The sequence below is a fragment of the Lissotriton helveticus genome, chromosome 7, assembly GCF_964261635.1.
Source record: "Lissotriton helveticus chromosome 7, aLisHel1.1, whole genome shotgun sequence".
In the NCBI taxonomy this organism is placed as follows: Eukaryota; Metazoa; Chordata; class Amphibia; order Caudata; family Salamandridae; genus Lissotriton; species Lissotriton helveticus.
The window spans coordinates 295,727,636-295,747,112 of NC_136068.1; positions in this window are offsets into that span (position 1 = coordinate 295,727,636).

The window sequence follows — 19,477 nt, forward strand, 5'->3', positions numbered from 1 at the left end:
ATCGTTTTTCATCCGAAAATTGATTTTTTGGACTTTGCTAAAAATGATTCAAAATGTCAATTGGATCGTGCCTCATGTTGAATAACCACTTTTTAAACCCTCAAAGTGACCACAATTGCCATTTTTACAGAGTTTTGCTTACTCAGAAGCTTCAATTTTGACCAATTTTAGGCAGAGCAATGACTTTAAACACACTTATTTTAGTTGAAAAAGTAATAATTCCCATTCAACAGTAATTTGCTGTCAAAAGATTACATGTTAAAATTTTATCAGAATTGACCATTTTGGGAACGTTCCACAGCTCAGCGGTCATCGTTTTTCGTCCGAAAATTGATTTTTTGGACTTTACCAAAAATGATTCAAAATGTCAATTGGATCGTGCCTCATGTTGAATAACCACTTTTTAAACCCTCACAGTGAACAAAATTGCCATTTTTACAGAGTTTTGCTTACTCAGAAGCTTCAATTTTGACCAATTTCAGGCACAGAAATGACTTTGAACACAATTATTTTAGTTGAAAAAGTAATAATTCACATCCAACAGTAATTTGCATTCAAAAGATTAAATGTTAAAATTTCATCAGAATTGACCATTTTGGGAACGTTCGACAGCTCCGCTGTCATCGTTTTTCGTCCGAAAATAGATTTTTGGACTTTACCAAAAAATTTTCAAAATGTCAATTGGATCGTGCCTCATGTTGAATAACCACTTTTTAAACCCTCACAGTGACCAAAATTGCAATTTTTACAGAGTGGCTTACTCAGAAGCTTCAATTTTGATCAATTTCAGGCAGAGAAATGACTTTAAACACTCTTATTTTAGTTGAAAAAGTAATAATTCACATCCAACAGTAATTTGCATTCAAAAGATTAAATGTTAAAATTTCATCAGAATTGACCATTTTGGGACCGTTAGACAGCTCCGCTGTCATCGTTTTTCGTCCGAAAATAGACTTTTGGACTTTACCAAAAATGATTCAAAATGTCAATTGGATCGTGCCTCATGTTGAATAACCACTTTTTAAACCCTCACAGTGAACAAAATTGCCATTTTTACAGAGTTTTGCTTACTCAGAAGCTTCAATTTTGACCCATTTCAGGCACAGAAATGACTTTGAACACAATTATTTTAGTTGAAAAAGTAATAATTCACATCCAACAGCAATTTACAGCCAAAAGATTAAATGTTAAAATTTCATCAAAATTGACCATTTTGGGAACGTTCGACAGCTCCGCGGTCATCGTTTTACATCCGAAAATTGATTTTTTGGACTTTACCAAAAATGATTCAAAATGTCAATTGGATCGTGCCTCATGTTGAATAACCACTTTTTAAACTCTCACAGTGACCAAAATTGCCATTTCTACAGAGTTGTGCTTACTCAGAAGCTTCAATTTTGACCAATTTTAGGCAGAGCAATGACTTTAAACCACTTGGCTGCTAAGGCCCCTCTTCCCCCTCAATGTAATTTCCATTGAAATCAATGGAAACTCCATGACGAGTTACCCTTGTCATTAGCACTGAAGGGGTTAAACACACTTATTTTAGTTGAAAAAGTAATAATTCCCATTCAACAGTAATTTGCTGCCAAAAGATTACATGTTAAAATGTTATCAGAATTGACCATTTTGGGAATGTTCGACAGCTCCGCGGTCATCGTTTTTCGTCCGAAAATTGATTTTTTGGACTTTACCAAAAATGATTCAAAATGTCAATTGGATTGTGCCTCATGTTGAATAACCACTTTTTAAACTCTCACAGTGACCAAAATTGCAATTTTTACAGAGTGGCTTACTCAGAAGCTTCAATTTTGATCAATTTCAGGCAGAGAAATGACTTTAAACACTCTTATTTTAGTTGAAAAAGTAATAATTCACATCCAACAGTAATTTGCATTCAAAAGATTAAATGTTAAAATTTCATCAGAATTGACCATTTTGGGAACGTTCGACAGCTCCGCTGTCATCGTTTTTCGTCCGAAAATAGACTTTTGGACTTTACAAAAAATGATTCAAAATGTCAATTGGATCGTGCCTCATGTTGAATAACCACTTTTTAAACCCTCACAGTGAACAAAATTGCCATTTTTACAGAGTTTTGCTTACTCAGAAGCTTCAATTTTGACCAATTTCAGGCACAGAAATGACTTTGAACACAATTATTTTAGTTGAAAAAGTAATAATTCACATCCAACAGTAATTTACAGCCAAAAGATTAAATGTTAAAATTTCATCAAAATTGACCATTTTGGGAACTTTCGACAGCTCCGCGGTCATCGTTTTACATCCGAAAATTGATTTTTTGGACTTTACCAAAAATGATTCAAAATGTCAATTGGATCGTGCCTCATGTTGAATAACCACTTTTTAAACCCTCACAGTGACCAAAATTGCAATTTTTACAGAGTGGCTTACTCAGAAGCTTCAATTTTGATCAATTTCAGGAAGAGAAATGACTTTAAACACTCTTATTTTAGTTGAAAAAAGTAATAATTCACATCCAACAGTAATTTGCATTCAAAAGATTAAATGTTAAAATTTCATCAGAATTGACCATTTTGGGAACTTTCGACAGCTCCGCGGTCATCGTTTTACATCCGAAAATTGATTTTTTGGACTTTACCAAAAATGATTCAAAATGTCAATTGGATCGTGCCTCATGTTGAATAACCACTTTTTAAACCCTCACAGTGACCAAAATTGCCATTTTTACAGAGTTTTGCTTACTCAGAAGCTTAAATTTTGACCAATTTCAGGCACAGAAATGACTTTAAACACAATTATTTTAGTTGAAAAAGTAATAATTCACATCCAACAGTAATTTACAGCCAAAAGATTAAATGTTAAATTGACCATTTTGGGAACTTTCGACAGCTCAGCGGTCATCGTTTTTCGTCCGAAAATTGATTTTTTGGACTTTACCAAAAATGATTCAAAATGTCAATTGGATTGTGCCTCATGTTGAATAACCACTTTTTAAACCCTCACAGTGACCAAAATTTTTACAGAGTGGCTTACTCAGAAGCTTCAATTTTGATAAATTTCAGGCAGAGAAATGATTTTAAACACTTATTTTAGTTGAAAAAGTAATAATTCACATCCAACAGTAATTTGCAGTCAAAAGATTAAATGTTAAAATTTCATCAGAATTGACCATTTTGGGAACGGTCGACAGCTCCGCGGTCATCGTTTTTCGTCCGAAAATTGATTTTTTGGACTTTACCAAAAATGATTCAAAATGTCAATTGGATCGTGCCTCTTGTTGAATAACCACTTTTTAAACCCTCACAGTGAACACAATTGCCATTTTTACAGAGTTTTGCTTACTCAGAAGCTTCAATTTTGACCAATTTCAGGCACAGAAATGACTTTGAACACAATTATTTTAGTTGAAAAATTAATAATTCACATCCAACAGTAATTTACAGCCAAAAGATTAAATGTTAAAATTTCATCAAAATTGACCATTTTGGGAACGTTTGACAGCTCCGCGGTCATCGTTTTTCGTCCGAAAATTGATTTTTTGGACTTTACCAAAAATGATTCAAAATGTCAATTGGATCGTGCCTCATGTTGAATAACCACTTTTTAAACCCTCACAGTGACCAAAATTGCAATTTTTACAGAGTGGCTTACTCAGAAGCTTCAATTTTGATCAATTTCAGGCAGAGAAATGACTTTAAACACTCTTATTTTAGTTGAAAAAGTAATAATTCACATCCAACAGTAATTTGCAGTCAAAAGATTAAATGTTAAAATTTCATCAGAATTGACCATTTTGGGAACGTTCGACAGCTCCGCGGTCATCGTTTTTCGTCCGAAAAATGATTTTTTGGACTTTGCTAAAAATGATTCAAAATGTCAATTGGATCGTGCCTCATGTTGAATAACCACTTTTTAAACCCTCACAGTGACCAAATTTGCCATTTTTACAGAGTTTGGCTTACTCAGAAGCTTCAATTTTGATCAATTTCAGGCAGAGAAATGACTTTAAACACTTATTTTAGTTGAAAAAGTAATAATTCACATCCAACAGTAATTTGCAGTCAAAAGATTAAATGTTAAAATTTCATCAGAATTGACCATTAAGGGAACGTTCGACAGCTCCGCGGTCATCGTTTTTCATCCGAAAATTGATTTTTTGGACTTTGCTAAAAATGATTCAAAATGTCAATTTGATCGTGCCTCATGTTGAATAACCACTTTTTAAACCCTCAAAGTGACCACAATTGCCATTTTTACAGAGTTTTGCTTACTCAGAAGCTTCAATTTTGACCAATTTTAGGCAGAGCAATGCCTTTAAACACACTTATTTTAGTTGAAAAAGTAATAATTCCCATTCAACAGTAATTTGCTGTCAAAAGATTACATGTTAAAATTTTATCAGAATTGACCATTTTGGGAACGTTCCACAGCTCCGCGGTCATCGTTTTTCGTCCGAAAATTGATTTTTTGGACTTTACCAAAAATGATTCAAAATCTAAATTGGATCGTGCCTCATGTTGAATAACCACTTTTTAAACCCTCACAGTGACCAAAATTGCAATTTTTACAGAGTGGCTTACTCAGAAGCTTCAATTTTGATCAATTTCAGGCAGAGAAATGACTTTAAACACTCTTATTTTAGTTGAAAAAGTAATAATTCACATCCAACAGTAATTTGCATTCAAAAGATTAAATGTTAAAATTTCATCAAAATTGACCATTTTGGGAACGTTCGACAGCTCCGCGGTCATCGTTTTACATCCGAAAATTGATTTTTTGGACTTTACCAAAAATGATTCAAAATGTCAATTGGATCGTGCCTCATGTTGAATAACCACTTTTTAAACTCTCACAGTGACCAAAATTGCCATTTTTACAGAGTTGTGCTTACTCAGAAGCTTCAATTTTGACCAATTTTAGGCAGAGCAATGACTTTAAACCACTTGGCTGCTAAGGCCCCTCTTCCCCCTCAATGTAATTTCCATTGAAATCAATGGAAACTCCATGACGAGTTACCCTTGTCATTAGCACTGAAGGGGTTAAACACACTTATTTTAGTTGAAAAAGTAATAATTCCCATTCAACAGTAATTTGCTGCCAAAAGATTACATGTTAAAATGTTATCAGAATTGACCATTTTGGGAATGTTCGACAGCTCCGCGGTCATCGTTTTTCGTCCGAAAATTGATTTTTTGGACTTTACCAAAAATGATTCAAAATGTCAATTGGATTGTGCCTCATGTTGAATAACCACTTTTTAAACCCTCACAGTGACCAAAATTGCAATTTTTACAGAGTGGCTTACTCAGAAGCTTCAATTTTGATCAATTTCAGGCAGAGAAATGACTTTAAACACTCTTATTTTAGTTGAAAAAGTAATAATTCACATCCAACAGTAATTTGCATTCAAAAGATTAAATGTTAAAATTTCATCAGAATTGACCATTTTGGGAACGTTCGACAGCTCCGCTGTCATCGTTTTTCGTCCGAAAATAGACTTTTGGACTTTACAAAAAATGATTCAAAATGTCAATTGGATCGTGCCTCATGTTGAATAACCACTTTTTAAACCCTCACAGTGAACAAAATTGCCATTTTTACAGAGTTTTGCTTACTCAGAAGCTTCAATTTTGACCCATTTCAGGCACAGAAATGACTTTGAACACAATTATTTTAGTTGAAAAAGTAATAATTCACATCCAACAGCAATTTACAGCCAAAAGATTAAATGTTAAAATTTCATCAAAATTGACCATTTTGGGAACGTTCGACAGCTCCGCGGTCATCGTTTTACATCCGAAAATTGATTTTTTGGACTTTACCAAAAATGATTCAAAATGTCAATTGGATCGTGCCTCATGTTGAATAACCACTTTTTAAACTCTCACAGTGACCAAAATTGCCATTTTTACAGAGTTGTGCTTACTCAGAAGCTTCAATTTTGACCAATTTTAGGCAGAGCAATGACTTTAAACCACTTGGCTGCTAAGGCCCCTCTTCCCCCTCAATGTAATTTCCATTGAAATCAATGGAAACTCCATGACGAGTTACCCTTGTCATTAGCACTGAAGGGGTTAAACACACTTATTTTAGTTGAAAAAGTAATAATTCCCATTCAACAGTAATTTGCTGCCAAAAGATTACATGTTAAAATGTTATCAGAATTGACCATTTTGGGAATGTTCGACAGCTCCGCGGTCATCGTTTTTCGTCCGAAAATTGATTTTTTGGACTTTACCAAAAATGATTCAAAATGTCAATTGGATTGTGCCTCATGTTGAATAACCACTTTTTAAACCCTCACAGTGACCAAAATTGCAATTTTTACAGAGTGGCTTACTCAGAAGCTTCAATTTTGATCAATTTCAGGCAGAGAAATGACTTTAAACACTCTTATTTTAGTTGAAAAAGTAATAATTCACATCCAACAGTAATTTGCATTCAAAAGATTAAATGTTAAAATTTCATCAGAATTGACCATTTTGGGAACGTTCGACAGCTCCGCTGTCATCGTTTTTCGTCCGAAAATAGACTTTTGGACTTTACAAAAAATGATTCAAAATGTCAATTGGATCGTGCCTCATGTTGAATAACCACTTTTTAAACCCTCACAGTGAACAAAATTGCCATTTTTACAGAGTTTTGCTTACTCAGAAGCTTCAATTTTGACCAATTTCAGGCACAGAAATGACTTTGAACACAATTATTTTAGTTGAAAAAGTAATAATTCACATCCAACAGTAATTTACAGCCAAAAGATTAAATGTTAAAATTTCATCAAAATTGACCATTTTGGGAACTTTCGACAGCTCCGCGGTCATCGTTTTACATCCGAAAATTGATTTTTTGGACTTTACCAAAAATGATTCAAAATGTCAATTGGATCGTGCCTCATGTTGAATAACCACTTTTTAAACTCTCACAGTGACCAAAATTGCCATTTTTACAGAGTTGTGCTTACTCAGAAGCTTCAATTTTGACCAATTTCAGGCACAGAAATGACTTTGAACACAATTATTTTAGTTGAAAAAGTAATAATTCACATCCAACAGTAATTTACAGCCAAAAGATTAAATGTTAAAATTTCATCAAAATTGACCATTTTGGGAACTTTCGACAGCTCCGCGGTCATCGTTTTACATCCGAAAATTGATTTTTTGGACTTTACCAAAAATTATTCAAAATGTCAATTGGATCGTGCCTCATGTTGAATAACCACTTTTTAAACTCTCACAGTGACCAAAATTGCCATTTTTACAGAGTTGTGCTTACTCAGAAGCTTCAATTTTGACCAATTTCAGGCACAGAAATGACTTTGAACACAATTATTTTAGTTGAAAAAGTAATAATTCACATCCAACAGTAATTTACAGCCAAAAGATTAAATGTTAAAATTTCATCAAAATTGACCATTTTGGGAACGTTTGACAGCTCCGCGGTCATCGTTTTTCATCCGAAAATTGATTTTTTGGACTTTACCAAAAATTATTCAAAATGTCAATTGGATCGTGCCTCATGTTGAATAACCACTTTTTAAACCCTCACAGTGACCAAAATTGCAATTTTTACAGAGTGGCTTACTCAGAAGCTTCAATTTTGATCAATTTCAGGAAGAGAAATGACTTTAAACACTCTTATTTTAGTTGAAAAAAGTAATAATTCACATCCAACAGTAATTTGCATTCAAAAGATTAAATGTTAAAATTTCATCAGAATTGACCATTTTGGGAACTTTCGATAGCTCCGCGGTCATCGTTTTACATCCGAAAATTGATTTTTTGGACTTTACCAAAAATGATTCAAAATGTCAATTGGATCGTGCCTCATGTTGAATAACCACTTTTTAAACCCTCACAGTGACCAAAATTGCCATTTTTACAGAGTTTTGCTTACTCAGAAGCTTCAATTTTGACCAATTTCAGGCACAGAAATGACTTTAAACACAATTATTTTAGTTGAAAAAGTAATAATTCACATCCAACAGTAATTTACAGCCAAAAGATTAAATGTTAAATTGACCATTTTGGGAACTTTCGACAGCTCAGCGGTCATCGTTTTTCGTCCGAAAATTGATTTTTTGGACTTTACCAAAAATGATTCAAAATGTCAATTGGATTGTGCCTCATGTTGAATAACCACTTTTTAAACCCTCACAGTGACCAAAATTTTTACAGAGTGGCTTACTCAGAAGCTTCAATTTTGATAAATTTCAGGCAGAGAAATGATTTTAAACACTTATTTTAGTTGAAAAAGTAATAATTCACATCCAACAGTAATTTGCAGTCAAAAGATTAAATGTTAAAATTTCATCAGAATTGACCATTTTGGGAACGGTCGACAGCTCCGCGGTCATCGTTTTTCGTCCGAAAATTAATTTTTGGGACTTTACCAAAAATGATTCAAAATGTCAATTGGATCGTGCCTCTTGTTGAATAACCACTTTTTAAACCCTCACAGTGAACACAATTGCCATTTTTACAGAGTTTTGCTTACTCAGAAGCTTCAATTTTGACCAATTTCAGGCACAGAAATGACTTTGAACACAATTATTTTAGTTGAAAAATTAATAATTCACATCCAACAGTAATTTACAGCCAAAAGATTAAATGTTAAAATTTCATCAAAATTGACCATTTTGGGAACGTTTGACAGCTCCGCGGTCATCGTTTTTCGTCCGAAAATTGATTTTTTGGACTTTACCAAAAATGATTCAAAATGTCAATTGGATCGTGCCTCATGTTGAATAACCACTTTTTAAACCCTCACAGTGACCAAAATTGCAATTTTTACAGAGTGGCTTACTCAGAAGCTTCAATTTTGATCAATTTCAGGCAGAGAAATGACTTTAAACACTCTTATTTTAGTTGAAAAAGTAATAATTCACATCCAACAGTAATTTGCAGTCAAAAGATTAAATGTTAAAATTTCATCAGAATTGACCATTTTGGGAACGTTCGACAGCTCCGCGGTCATCGTTTTTCGTCCGAAAAATGATTTTTTGGACTTTGCTAAAAATGATTCAAAATGTCAATTGGATCGTGCCTCATGTTGAATAACCACTTTTTAAACCCTCACAGTGACCAAATTTGCCATTTTTACAGAGTTTGGCTTACTCAGAAGCTTCAATTTTGATCAATTTCAGGCAGAGAAATGACTTTAAACACTTATTTTAGTTGAAAAAGTAATAATTCACATCCAACAGTAATTTGCAGTCAAAAGATTAAATGTTAAAATTTCATCAGAATTGACCATTTTGGGAACGTTCGACAGCTCCGCGGTCATCGTTTTTCATCCGAAAATTGATTTTTTGGACTTTGCTAAAAATGATTTAAAATGTCAATTGGATCGTGCCTCATGTTGAATAACCACTTTTTAAACCCTCAAAGTGACCACAATTGCCATTTTTACAGAGTTTTGCTTACTCAGGAGCTTCAATTTTGACCAATTTTAGGCAGAGCAATGCCTTTAAACACACTTATTTTAGTTGAAAAAGTAATAATTCCCATTCAACAGTAATTTGCTGTCAAAAGATTACATGTTAAAATTTTATCAGAATTGACCATTTTGGGAACGTTCCACAGCTCCGCGGTCATCGTTTTTCGTCCGAAAATTGATTTTTTGGACTTTACCAAAAATGATTCAAAATCTAAATTGGATCGTGCCTCATGTTGAATAACCACTTTTTAAACCCTCACAGTGACCAAAATTGCAATTTTTACAGAGTGGCTTACTCAGAAGCTTCAATTTTGATCAATTTCAGGCAGAGAAATGACTTTAAACACTCTTATTTTAGTTGAAAAAGTAATAATTCACATCCAACAGTAATTTGCATTCAAAAGATTAAATGTTAAAATTTCATCAGAATTGACCATTTTGGGAACGTTCGACAGCTCCGCGGTCATCGTTTTTCGTCCGAAAATTGATTTTTTGGACTTTACCAAAAATGATTCAAAATGTCAATTGGATCGTGCCTCTTGTTGAATAACCACTTTTTAAACCCTCACAGTGAACAAAATTGCCATTTTTACAGAGTTTTGCTTACTCAGAAGCTTCGATTTTGACCAATTTCAGGCACAGAAATGACTTTGAACACAATTATTTTAGTTGAAAAAGTAATAATTCACATCCAACAGTAATTTACAGCCAAAAGATTAAATGTTAAAATTTCATCAAAATTGACCATTTTGGGAACGTTCAACAGCTCCGCGGTCATCGTTTTTCGTCCGAAAATTGATTTTTTGGACTTTACCAAAAATGATTCAAAATGTCAATTGGATCGTGCCTCATGTTGAATAACCACTTTTTAAACCCTCACAGTGACCAAAATTGCAATTTTTACAGAGTGACTTACTCAGAAGCTTCAATTTTGATCAATTTCAGGCAGAGAAATGACTTTAAACACACTTATTTTAGTTGAAAAAGTAATAATTCACATCCAACAGTAATTTGCATTCAAAAGATTAAATGTTAAAATTTCATCAGAATTGACCATTTTGGGAACGTTCGACAGCTCCGCTGTCATCGTTTTTCGTCCGAAAATAGATTTTTGGACTTTACCAAAAATTATTCAAAATGTCAATTGGATCGTGCCTCATGTTGAATAACCACTTTTTAAACCCTCACAGTGACCAAAATTGCAATTTTTACAGAGTGGCTTACTCAGAAGCTTCAATTTTGATCAATTTCAGGCAGAGAAATGACTTTAAACACTCTTATTTTAGTTGAAAAAGTAATAATTCACATCCAACAGTAATTTGCATTCAAAAGATTAAATGTTAAAATTTCATCAGAATTGACCATTTTGGGAACGTTAGACAGCTCCGCTGTCATCGTTTTTCGTCCGAAAATAGACTTTTGGACTTTACCAAAAACGATTCAAAATGTCAATTGGATCGTGCCTCATGTTGAATAACCACTTTTTAAACCCTCACAGTGAACAAAATTGCCATTTTTACAGAGTTTTGCTTACTCAGAAGCTTCAATTTTGACCAATTTTAGGCAGAGCAATGCCTTTAAACACACTTATTTTAGTTGAAAAAGTAATAATTCACATCCAACAGTAATTTGCAGTCAAAAGATTAAATGTTAAAATTTCATCAGAATTGACCATTTTGGGAACGTTCGACAGCTCCGCGGTCATCGTTTTTCATCCGAAAATTGATTTTTTGGACTTTGCTAAAAATGATTCAAAATGTCAATTGGATCGTGCCTCATGTTGAATAACCACTTTTTAAACCCTCAAAGTGACCACAATTGCCATTTTTACAGAGTTTTGCTTACTCAGAAGCTTCAATTTTGACCAATTTTAGGCAGAGCAATGCCTTTAAACACACTTATTTTAGTTGAAAAAGTAATAATTCCCATTCAACAGTAATTTGCTGTCAAAAGATTACATGTTAAAATTTTATCAGAATTGACCATTTTGGGAACGTTCCACAGCTCCGCGGTCATCGTTTTCGTCCGAAAATTGATTTTTTGGACTTTACCAAAAATGATTCAAAATCTCAATTGGATCGTGCCTCATGTTGAATAACCACTTTTTAAACCCTCACAGTGACCAAAATTGCAATTTTTACAGAGTGGCTTACTCAGAAGCTTCAATTTTGATCAATTTCAGGCAGAGAAATGACTTTAAACACTCTTATTTTAGTTGAAAAAGTAATAATTCACATCCAACAGTAATTTGCATTCAAAAGATTAAATGTTAAAATTTCATCAGAATTGACCATTTTGGGAACGTTCGACAGCTCCGCGGTCATCGTTTTTCGTCCGAAAATTGATTTTTTGGACTTTACCAAAAATGATTCAAAATGTCAATTGGATCGTGCCTCTTGTTGAATAACCACTTTTTAAACCCTCACAGTGAACAAAATTGCCATTTTTACAGAGTTTTGCTTACTCAGAATCTTCAATTTTGACCAATTTCAGGCACAGAAATGACTTTGAACACAATTATTTTAGTTGAAAAAGTAATAATTCACATCCAACAGTAATTTACAGCCAAAAGATTAAATGTTAAAATTTCATCAAAATTGACCATTTTGGGAACGTTCGACAGCTCCGCGGTCATCGTTTTTCGTCCGAAAATTTATTTTTTGGACTTTACCAAAAATGATTCAAAATGTCAATTGGATCGTGCCTCATGTTGAATAACCACTTTTTAAACCCTCACAGTGACCAAAATTGCAATTTTTACAGAGTGGCTTACTCAGAAGCTTCAATTTTGATCAATTTCAGGCAGAGAAATGACTTTAAACACTCTTATTTTAGTTGAAAAAGTAATAATTCACATCCAACAGTAATTTACAGCCAAAAGATTAAATGTTAAAATTTCATCAAAATTGACCATTTTGGGAACGTTCGACAGCTCCGCGGTCATCGTTTTTCATCCGAAAATTGATTTTTTGGACTTTACCAAAAATGATTCAAAATGTCAATTGGATCGTGCCTCATGTTGAATAACCACTTTTTAAACTCTCACAGTGACCAAAATTGCCATTTTTACAGAGTTGTGCTTACTCAGAAGCTTCAATTTTGACCAATTTCAGGCACAGAAATGACTTTAAACACACTTATTTTAGTTGAAAAAGTAATAATTCACATCCAACAGTAATTTGCAGTCAAAAGATTAAATGTTAAAATTTCATCAGAATTGACCATTTTGGGAACGTTCGACAGCTCCGCGGTCATCGTTTTTCGTCCGAAAATTGATTTTTTGGACTTTACCAAAAATGATTCAAAATGTCAATTGGATCGTGCCTCATGTTGAATAACCACTTTTTAAACCCTCACAGTGACCAAAATTGCCATTTTTACAGAGTTTTGCTTACTCAGAAGCTTCAATTTTGACCAATTCCAGGCACAGAAATGACTTTAAACACAATTATTTTAGTTGAAAAAGTAATAATTCACATCCAACAGTAATTTACAGCCAAAAGATTAAATGTTAAATTGACCATTTTGGGAACTTTCGACAGCTCCGCGGTCATCGTTTTTCGTCCAAAAATGGATTTGTTGGACTTTACCAAAATGATTCAAAATGTCAATTGGATCCTGCCTCATGTTGAATAACCACTTTTTAAACCCTCACAGTGACCAAAATTGCCATTTTTACAGAGTGGCTTACTCAGAAGCTTCAATTTTGATCAATTTCAGGCAGAGAAATGACTTTAAACACTCTTATTTTAGTTGAAAAAGTAATAATTCACATCCAACAGTCATTTGCATTCAAAAGATTAAATGTTAAAATTTCATCAGAATTGACCATTTTGGGAACGTTAGACAGCTCCGCGGTCATCGTTTTTCATCCGAAAATTGATTTTTTGGACTTTACCAAAAATGATTCAAAATGTCAATTGGATTGTGCCTCATGTTGAATAACCACTTTTTAAACCCTCACAGTGACCAAAATTGCAATTTTTACAGAGTGGCTTACTCAGAAGCTTCAATTTTGATCAATTTCAGGCAGAGAAATGACTTTAAACACTCTTATTTTAGTTGAAAAAGTAATAATTCACATCCAACAGTAATTTGCATTCAAAAGATTAAATGTTAAAATTTCATCAGAATTGACCATTTTGGGAACGTTAGACAGCTCCGCTGTCATCGTTTTTCGTCCGAAAATAGACTTTTGGACTTTACCAAAAATGATTCAAAATGTCAATTGGATCGTGCCTCATGTTGAATAACCACTTTTTAAACCCTCACAGTGAACAAAATTGCCATTTTTACAGAGTTTTGCTTACTCAGAAGCTTCAATTTTGACCAATTTTAGGCAGAGCAATGCCTTTAAACACACTTATTTTAGTTGAAAAAGTAATAATTCACATCCAACAGTAATTTGCAGTCAAAAGATTAAATGTTAAAATTTCATCAGAATTGACCATTTTGGGAACGTTCGACAGCTCCGCGGTCATCGTTTTTCATCCGAAAATTGATTTTTTGGACTTTGCTAAAAATGATTCAAAATGTCAATTGGATCGTGCCTCATGTTGAATAACCACTTTTTAAACCCTCAAAGTGACCACAATTGCCATTTTTACAGAGTTTTGCTTACTCAGAAGCTTCAATTTTGACCAATTTTAGGCAGAGCAATGCCTTTAAACACACTTATTTTAGTTGAAAAAGTAATAATTCCCATTCAACAGTAATTTGCTGTCAAAAGATTACATGTTAAAATTTTATCAGAATTGACCATTTTGGGAACGTTCCACAGCTCCGCGGTCATCGTTTTCGTCCGAAAATTGATTTTTTGGACATTACCAAAAATGATTCAAAATCTCAATTGGATCGTGCCTCATGTTGAAAAACCACTTTTTAAACCCTCACAGTGACCAAAATTGCAATTTTTACAGAGTGGCTTACTCAGAAGCTTCAATTTTGATCAATTTCAGGCAGAGAAATGACTTTAAACACTCTTATTTTAGTTGAAAAAGTAATAATTCACATCCAACAGTAATTTGCATTCAAAAGATTAAATGTTAAAATTTCATCAGAATTGACCATTTTGGGAACGTTCGACAGCTCCGCGGTCATCGTTTTTTGTCCGAAAATGGATTTTTTGGACTTTACCAAAAATTATTCAAAATGTCAATTTGATCGTGCCTTGTGTTGAATAACCAGTTTTTAAACCCTCACAGTGACCAAAATTGCCATTTTTACAGAGTTTTGCTTACTCAGAAGCTTCAATTTTGACCAATTTCAGGCACAGAAATGACTTTAAACACACTTATTTTAGTTGAAAAGGTAATAATTCACATCCAACAGTAATTTGCAGTCAAAAGATTAAATGTTAAAATTTAATCAGAATTGAACATTTTGGGAACGTTCGACAGCTCCGCGGTCATCGTTTTTCGTCCGAAAATTGATTTTTAGGACTTTACCAAAAATGATTCAAAATGTCAATTGGATCGTGCCTCATGTTGAATAACCACTTTTTAAACCCTCACAGTGACCAAAATTGCCATTTTTACAGAGTTTTGCTTACTCAGAAGCTTCAATTTTGACCAATTTCAGGCAGAGAAATGACTTTAAACACACTTATTTTAGTTGAAAAGGTAATAATTCACATCCAACAGTAATTTGCAGTCAAAAGATTAAATGTTAAAATTTCATCAGAATTGACCATTTTGAGAACGTTCGACAGCTCCGCGGTCATCGTTTTTCGTCCGAAAATTGATTTTTTGGACTTTACCAAAAATGATTCAAAATGTCAATTGGATCGTGCCTCATGTTGAATAACCACTTTTTAAACCCTCACAGTGACCAAAATTGCCATTTTTACAGAGTTTTGATTACTCAGAAGCTTCAATTTTGACCAATTTCAGGCAGAGAAATGACGTTAAACACACTTATTTTAATTGAAAAGGTAATAATTCATATCCAACAGTAATTTGCAGTCAAAAGATTAAATGTTAAAATTTCATCAGAATTGACCATTTTGGGAACGTTCGACAGCTCCGCGGTCATCGTTTTTTGTCCGAAAATTGATTTTTTGGACTTTACCAAAAATGATTCAAAATGTCAATTGGATCGTGCCTTGTGTTGAATAACCAGTTTTTAAACCCTCACAGTGACCAAAATTGCCATTTTTACAGAGTTTTGCTTACTCAGAAGCTTCAATTTTGACCAATTTCAGGCACAGAAATGACTTTAAACACACTTATTTTAGTTGAAAAGGTAATAATTCACATCCAACAGTAATTTGCAGTCAAAAGATTAAATGTTAAAATTTAATCAGAATTGACCATTTTGGGAACGTTCGACAGCTCCGCGGTCATCGTTTTTCGTCCGAAAATTGATTTTTTGGACTTTACCAAAAATGATTCAAAATGTCAATTGGATCGTGCCTCATGTTGAATAACCACTTTTTAAACCCTCACAGTGACCAAAATTGCCATTTTTACAGAGTTTTGCTTACTCAGAAGCTTCAATTTTGACCAATTTCAGGCACAGAAATGACTTTAAACACACTTATTTTAATTGAAAAGGTAATAATTCATATCCAACAGTAATTTGCAGTCAAAAGATTAAATGTTAAAATTTCATCAGAATTGACCATTTTGGGAACGTTCGACAGCTCCGCGGTCATCGTTTTTGGTCCGAAAATGGATTTTTTGGACTTTACCAAAAATGATTCAAAATGTCAATTGGATCGTGCCTTGTGTTGAATAACCAGTTTTTAAACCCTCACAGTGACCAAAATTGCCATTTTTACAGAGTTTTGCTTACTCAGAAGCTTCAATTTTGACCAATTTCAGGCACAGAAATGACTTTAAACACACTTATTTTAGTTGAAAAGGTAATAATTCACATCCAACAGTAATTTGCAGTCAAAAGATTAAATGTTAAAATTTCATCAGAATTGACCATTTTGAGAACGTTCGACAGCTCCGCGGTCATCGTTTTTCGTCCGAAAATTGATTTTTTGGACTTTACCAAAAATTATTCAAAATGTCAATTGGATCGTGCCTCATGTTGAATAACCACTTTTTAAACCCTCACAGTGACCAAAATTGACATTTTTACAGAGTTTTGATTACTCAGAAGCTTCAATTTTGACCAATTTCAGGCAGAGAAATGACTTTAAACACACTTATTTTAATTGAAAAGGTAATAATTCATATCCAACAGTAATTTGCAGTCAAAAGATTAAATGTTAAAATTTCATCAGAATTGACCATTTTGGGAACGTTCGACAGCTCCGCGGTCATCGTTTTTTGTCCGAAAATTGATTTTTTGGACTTTACCAAAAATGATTCAAAATGTCAATTGGATCGTGCCTTGTGTTGAATAACCAGTTTTTAAACCCTCACAGTGACCAAAATTGCCATTTTTACAGAGTTTTGCTTACTCAGAAGCTTCAATTTTGACCAATTTCAGGCACAGAAATGACTTTAAACACACTTATTTTAGTTGAAAAGGTAATAATTCACATCCAACAGTGATTTGCAGTCAAAAGATTAAATGTTAAAAGTTAATCAGAATTGACCATTTTGGGAACGTTCGACAGCTCCGCGGTCATCGTTTTTCGTCCGAAAATGGATTTTTAGGACTTTACCAAAAATGATTCAAAATGTCAATTGGATCGTGCCTCATGTTGAATAACCACTTTTTAAACACTCACAGTGACCAAAATTTCCATTTTTACAGAGTTTTGCTTACTCAGAAGCTTCAATTTTGACCAATTTCAGGCAGAGAAATGACTTTAAACACACTTATTTTAGTTGAAAAGGTAATAATTCACATCCAACAGTAATTTGCAGTCAAAAGATTAAATGTTAAAATTTCATCAGAATTGACCATTTTGAGAAAGTTCGACAGCTCCGCGGTCATCGTTTTTCGTCCGAAAATTGATTTTTTGGACTTTACCAAAAATGATTCAAAATGTCAATTGGATCGTGCCTCATGTTGAATAACCACTTTTTAAACCCTCACAGTGACCAAAATTGCCATTTTTACAGAGTTTTGATTACTCAGAAGCTTCAATTTTGACCAATTTCAGGCAGAGAAATGACGTTAAACACACTTATTTGAATTGAAAAGGTAATAATTCATATCCAACAGTATTTTGCAGTCAAAAGATTAAATGTTAAAATTTAATCAGAATTGACCATTTTGGGAACGTTCGACAGCTCCGCGGTCATCGTTTTTCGTCCGAAAATTGATTTTTTGGACTTTACCAAAAATGATTCAAAATGTCAATTGGATCGTGCCTCATGTTGAATAACCACTTTTTAAACCCTCACAGTGACCAAAATTGCCATTTTTACAGAGTTTTGCTTACTCAGAAGCTTCAATTTTGACCAATTTCAAGCAGAGAAATGACTTTAAACACACTTATTTTAGTTGAAAAAGTAATAATTCACATCCAACAGTAATTTGCAGTCAAAAGATTAAATGTTAAAAGTTAATCAGAATTGACCATTTTGGGAACGTTCGACAGCTCCGCGGTCATCGTTTTTCGTCCGAAAATTGATTTTTAGGACTTTACCAAAAATGATTCAAAATGTCAATTGGATCGTGCCTCATGTTGAATAACCACTTTTTAAACCCTCACAGTGACCAAAATTGCCATTTTTACAGAGTTTTGCTTACTCAGAAGCTTCAATTTTGACCAATTTCAGGCAGAGAAATGACGTTAAACACACTTATTTTAATTGAAAAGGTAATAATTCATATCCAACAGTAATTTACAGTCAAAAGATTAAATGTTAAAATTTCATCAGAATTGACCATTTTGGGAACGTTCGACAGCTCCGCGGTCATCGTTTTTTGTCAGAAAATTGATTTTTTGGACTTTACCAAAAATGATTCAAAATGTCAATTGGATCGTGCCTTGTGTTGAATAACCAGTTTTTAAACCCTCACAGTGACCAAAATTGCCATTTTTACAGAGTTTTGCTTACTCAGAAGCTTCAATTTTGACCAATTTCAGGCACAGAAATGACTTTAAACACACTTATTTTAGTTGAAAAGGTAATAATTCACATCCAACAGTAATTTGCAGTCAAAAGATTAAATGTTAAAATTTAATCAGAATTGACCATTTTGGGAACGTTCGACAGCTCCGCGGTCATCGTTTTTTGTCCGAAAATGGATTTTTTGGACTTTACCAAAAATGATTCAAAATGTCAATTGGATCGTGCCTTGTGTTGAATAACCAGTTTTTAAACCCTCACAGTGACCAAAATTGCCATTTTTACAGAGTTTTGCTACTCAGAAGCTTCAATTTTGACCAATTTCAGGCACAGAAATGACTTTAAACACACTTATTTTAGTTGAAAAGGTAATAATTCACATCCAACAGTAATTTGCAGTCAAAAGATTAAATGTTAAAATTTAATCAGAATTGACCATTTTGGGAACGTTCGACAGCTCCGCGGTCATCGTTTTTCGTCCGAAAATTGATTTTTTGGACTTTACCAAAAATGATTCAAAATGTCAATTGGATCGTGCCTCATGTTGAATAACCACTTTTTAAACCCTCACAGTGACCAAAATTGCCATTTTTACAGAGTTTTGCTTACTCAGAAGCTTCAATTTTGACCAATTTCAAGCAGAGAAATGACTTTAAACACACTTATTTTAGTTGAAAAAGTAATAATTCACATCCAACAGTAATTTGCAGTCAAAAGATTAAATGTTAAAATTTCATCAGAATTGACCATTTTGGGAACGTTCGACAGCTCCGCGGTCATCGTTTTTCGTCCGAAAATTGATTTTTTGGACTTTACCAAAAATTATTCAAAATGTCAATTGGATCGTGCCTCATGTTGAATAACCACTTTTTAAACCCTCACAGTGACCAAAATTGCCATTTTTACAGAGTTTTGATTACTCAGAAGCTTCAATTTTGACCAATTTCAGGCAGAGAAATGACTTAAAACACACTTATTTTAATTGAAAAGGTAATAATTCATATCCAACAGTAATTTGCAGTCAAAAGATTAAATGTTAAAATTTCATCAGAATTGACCATTTTGGGAACGTT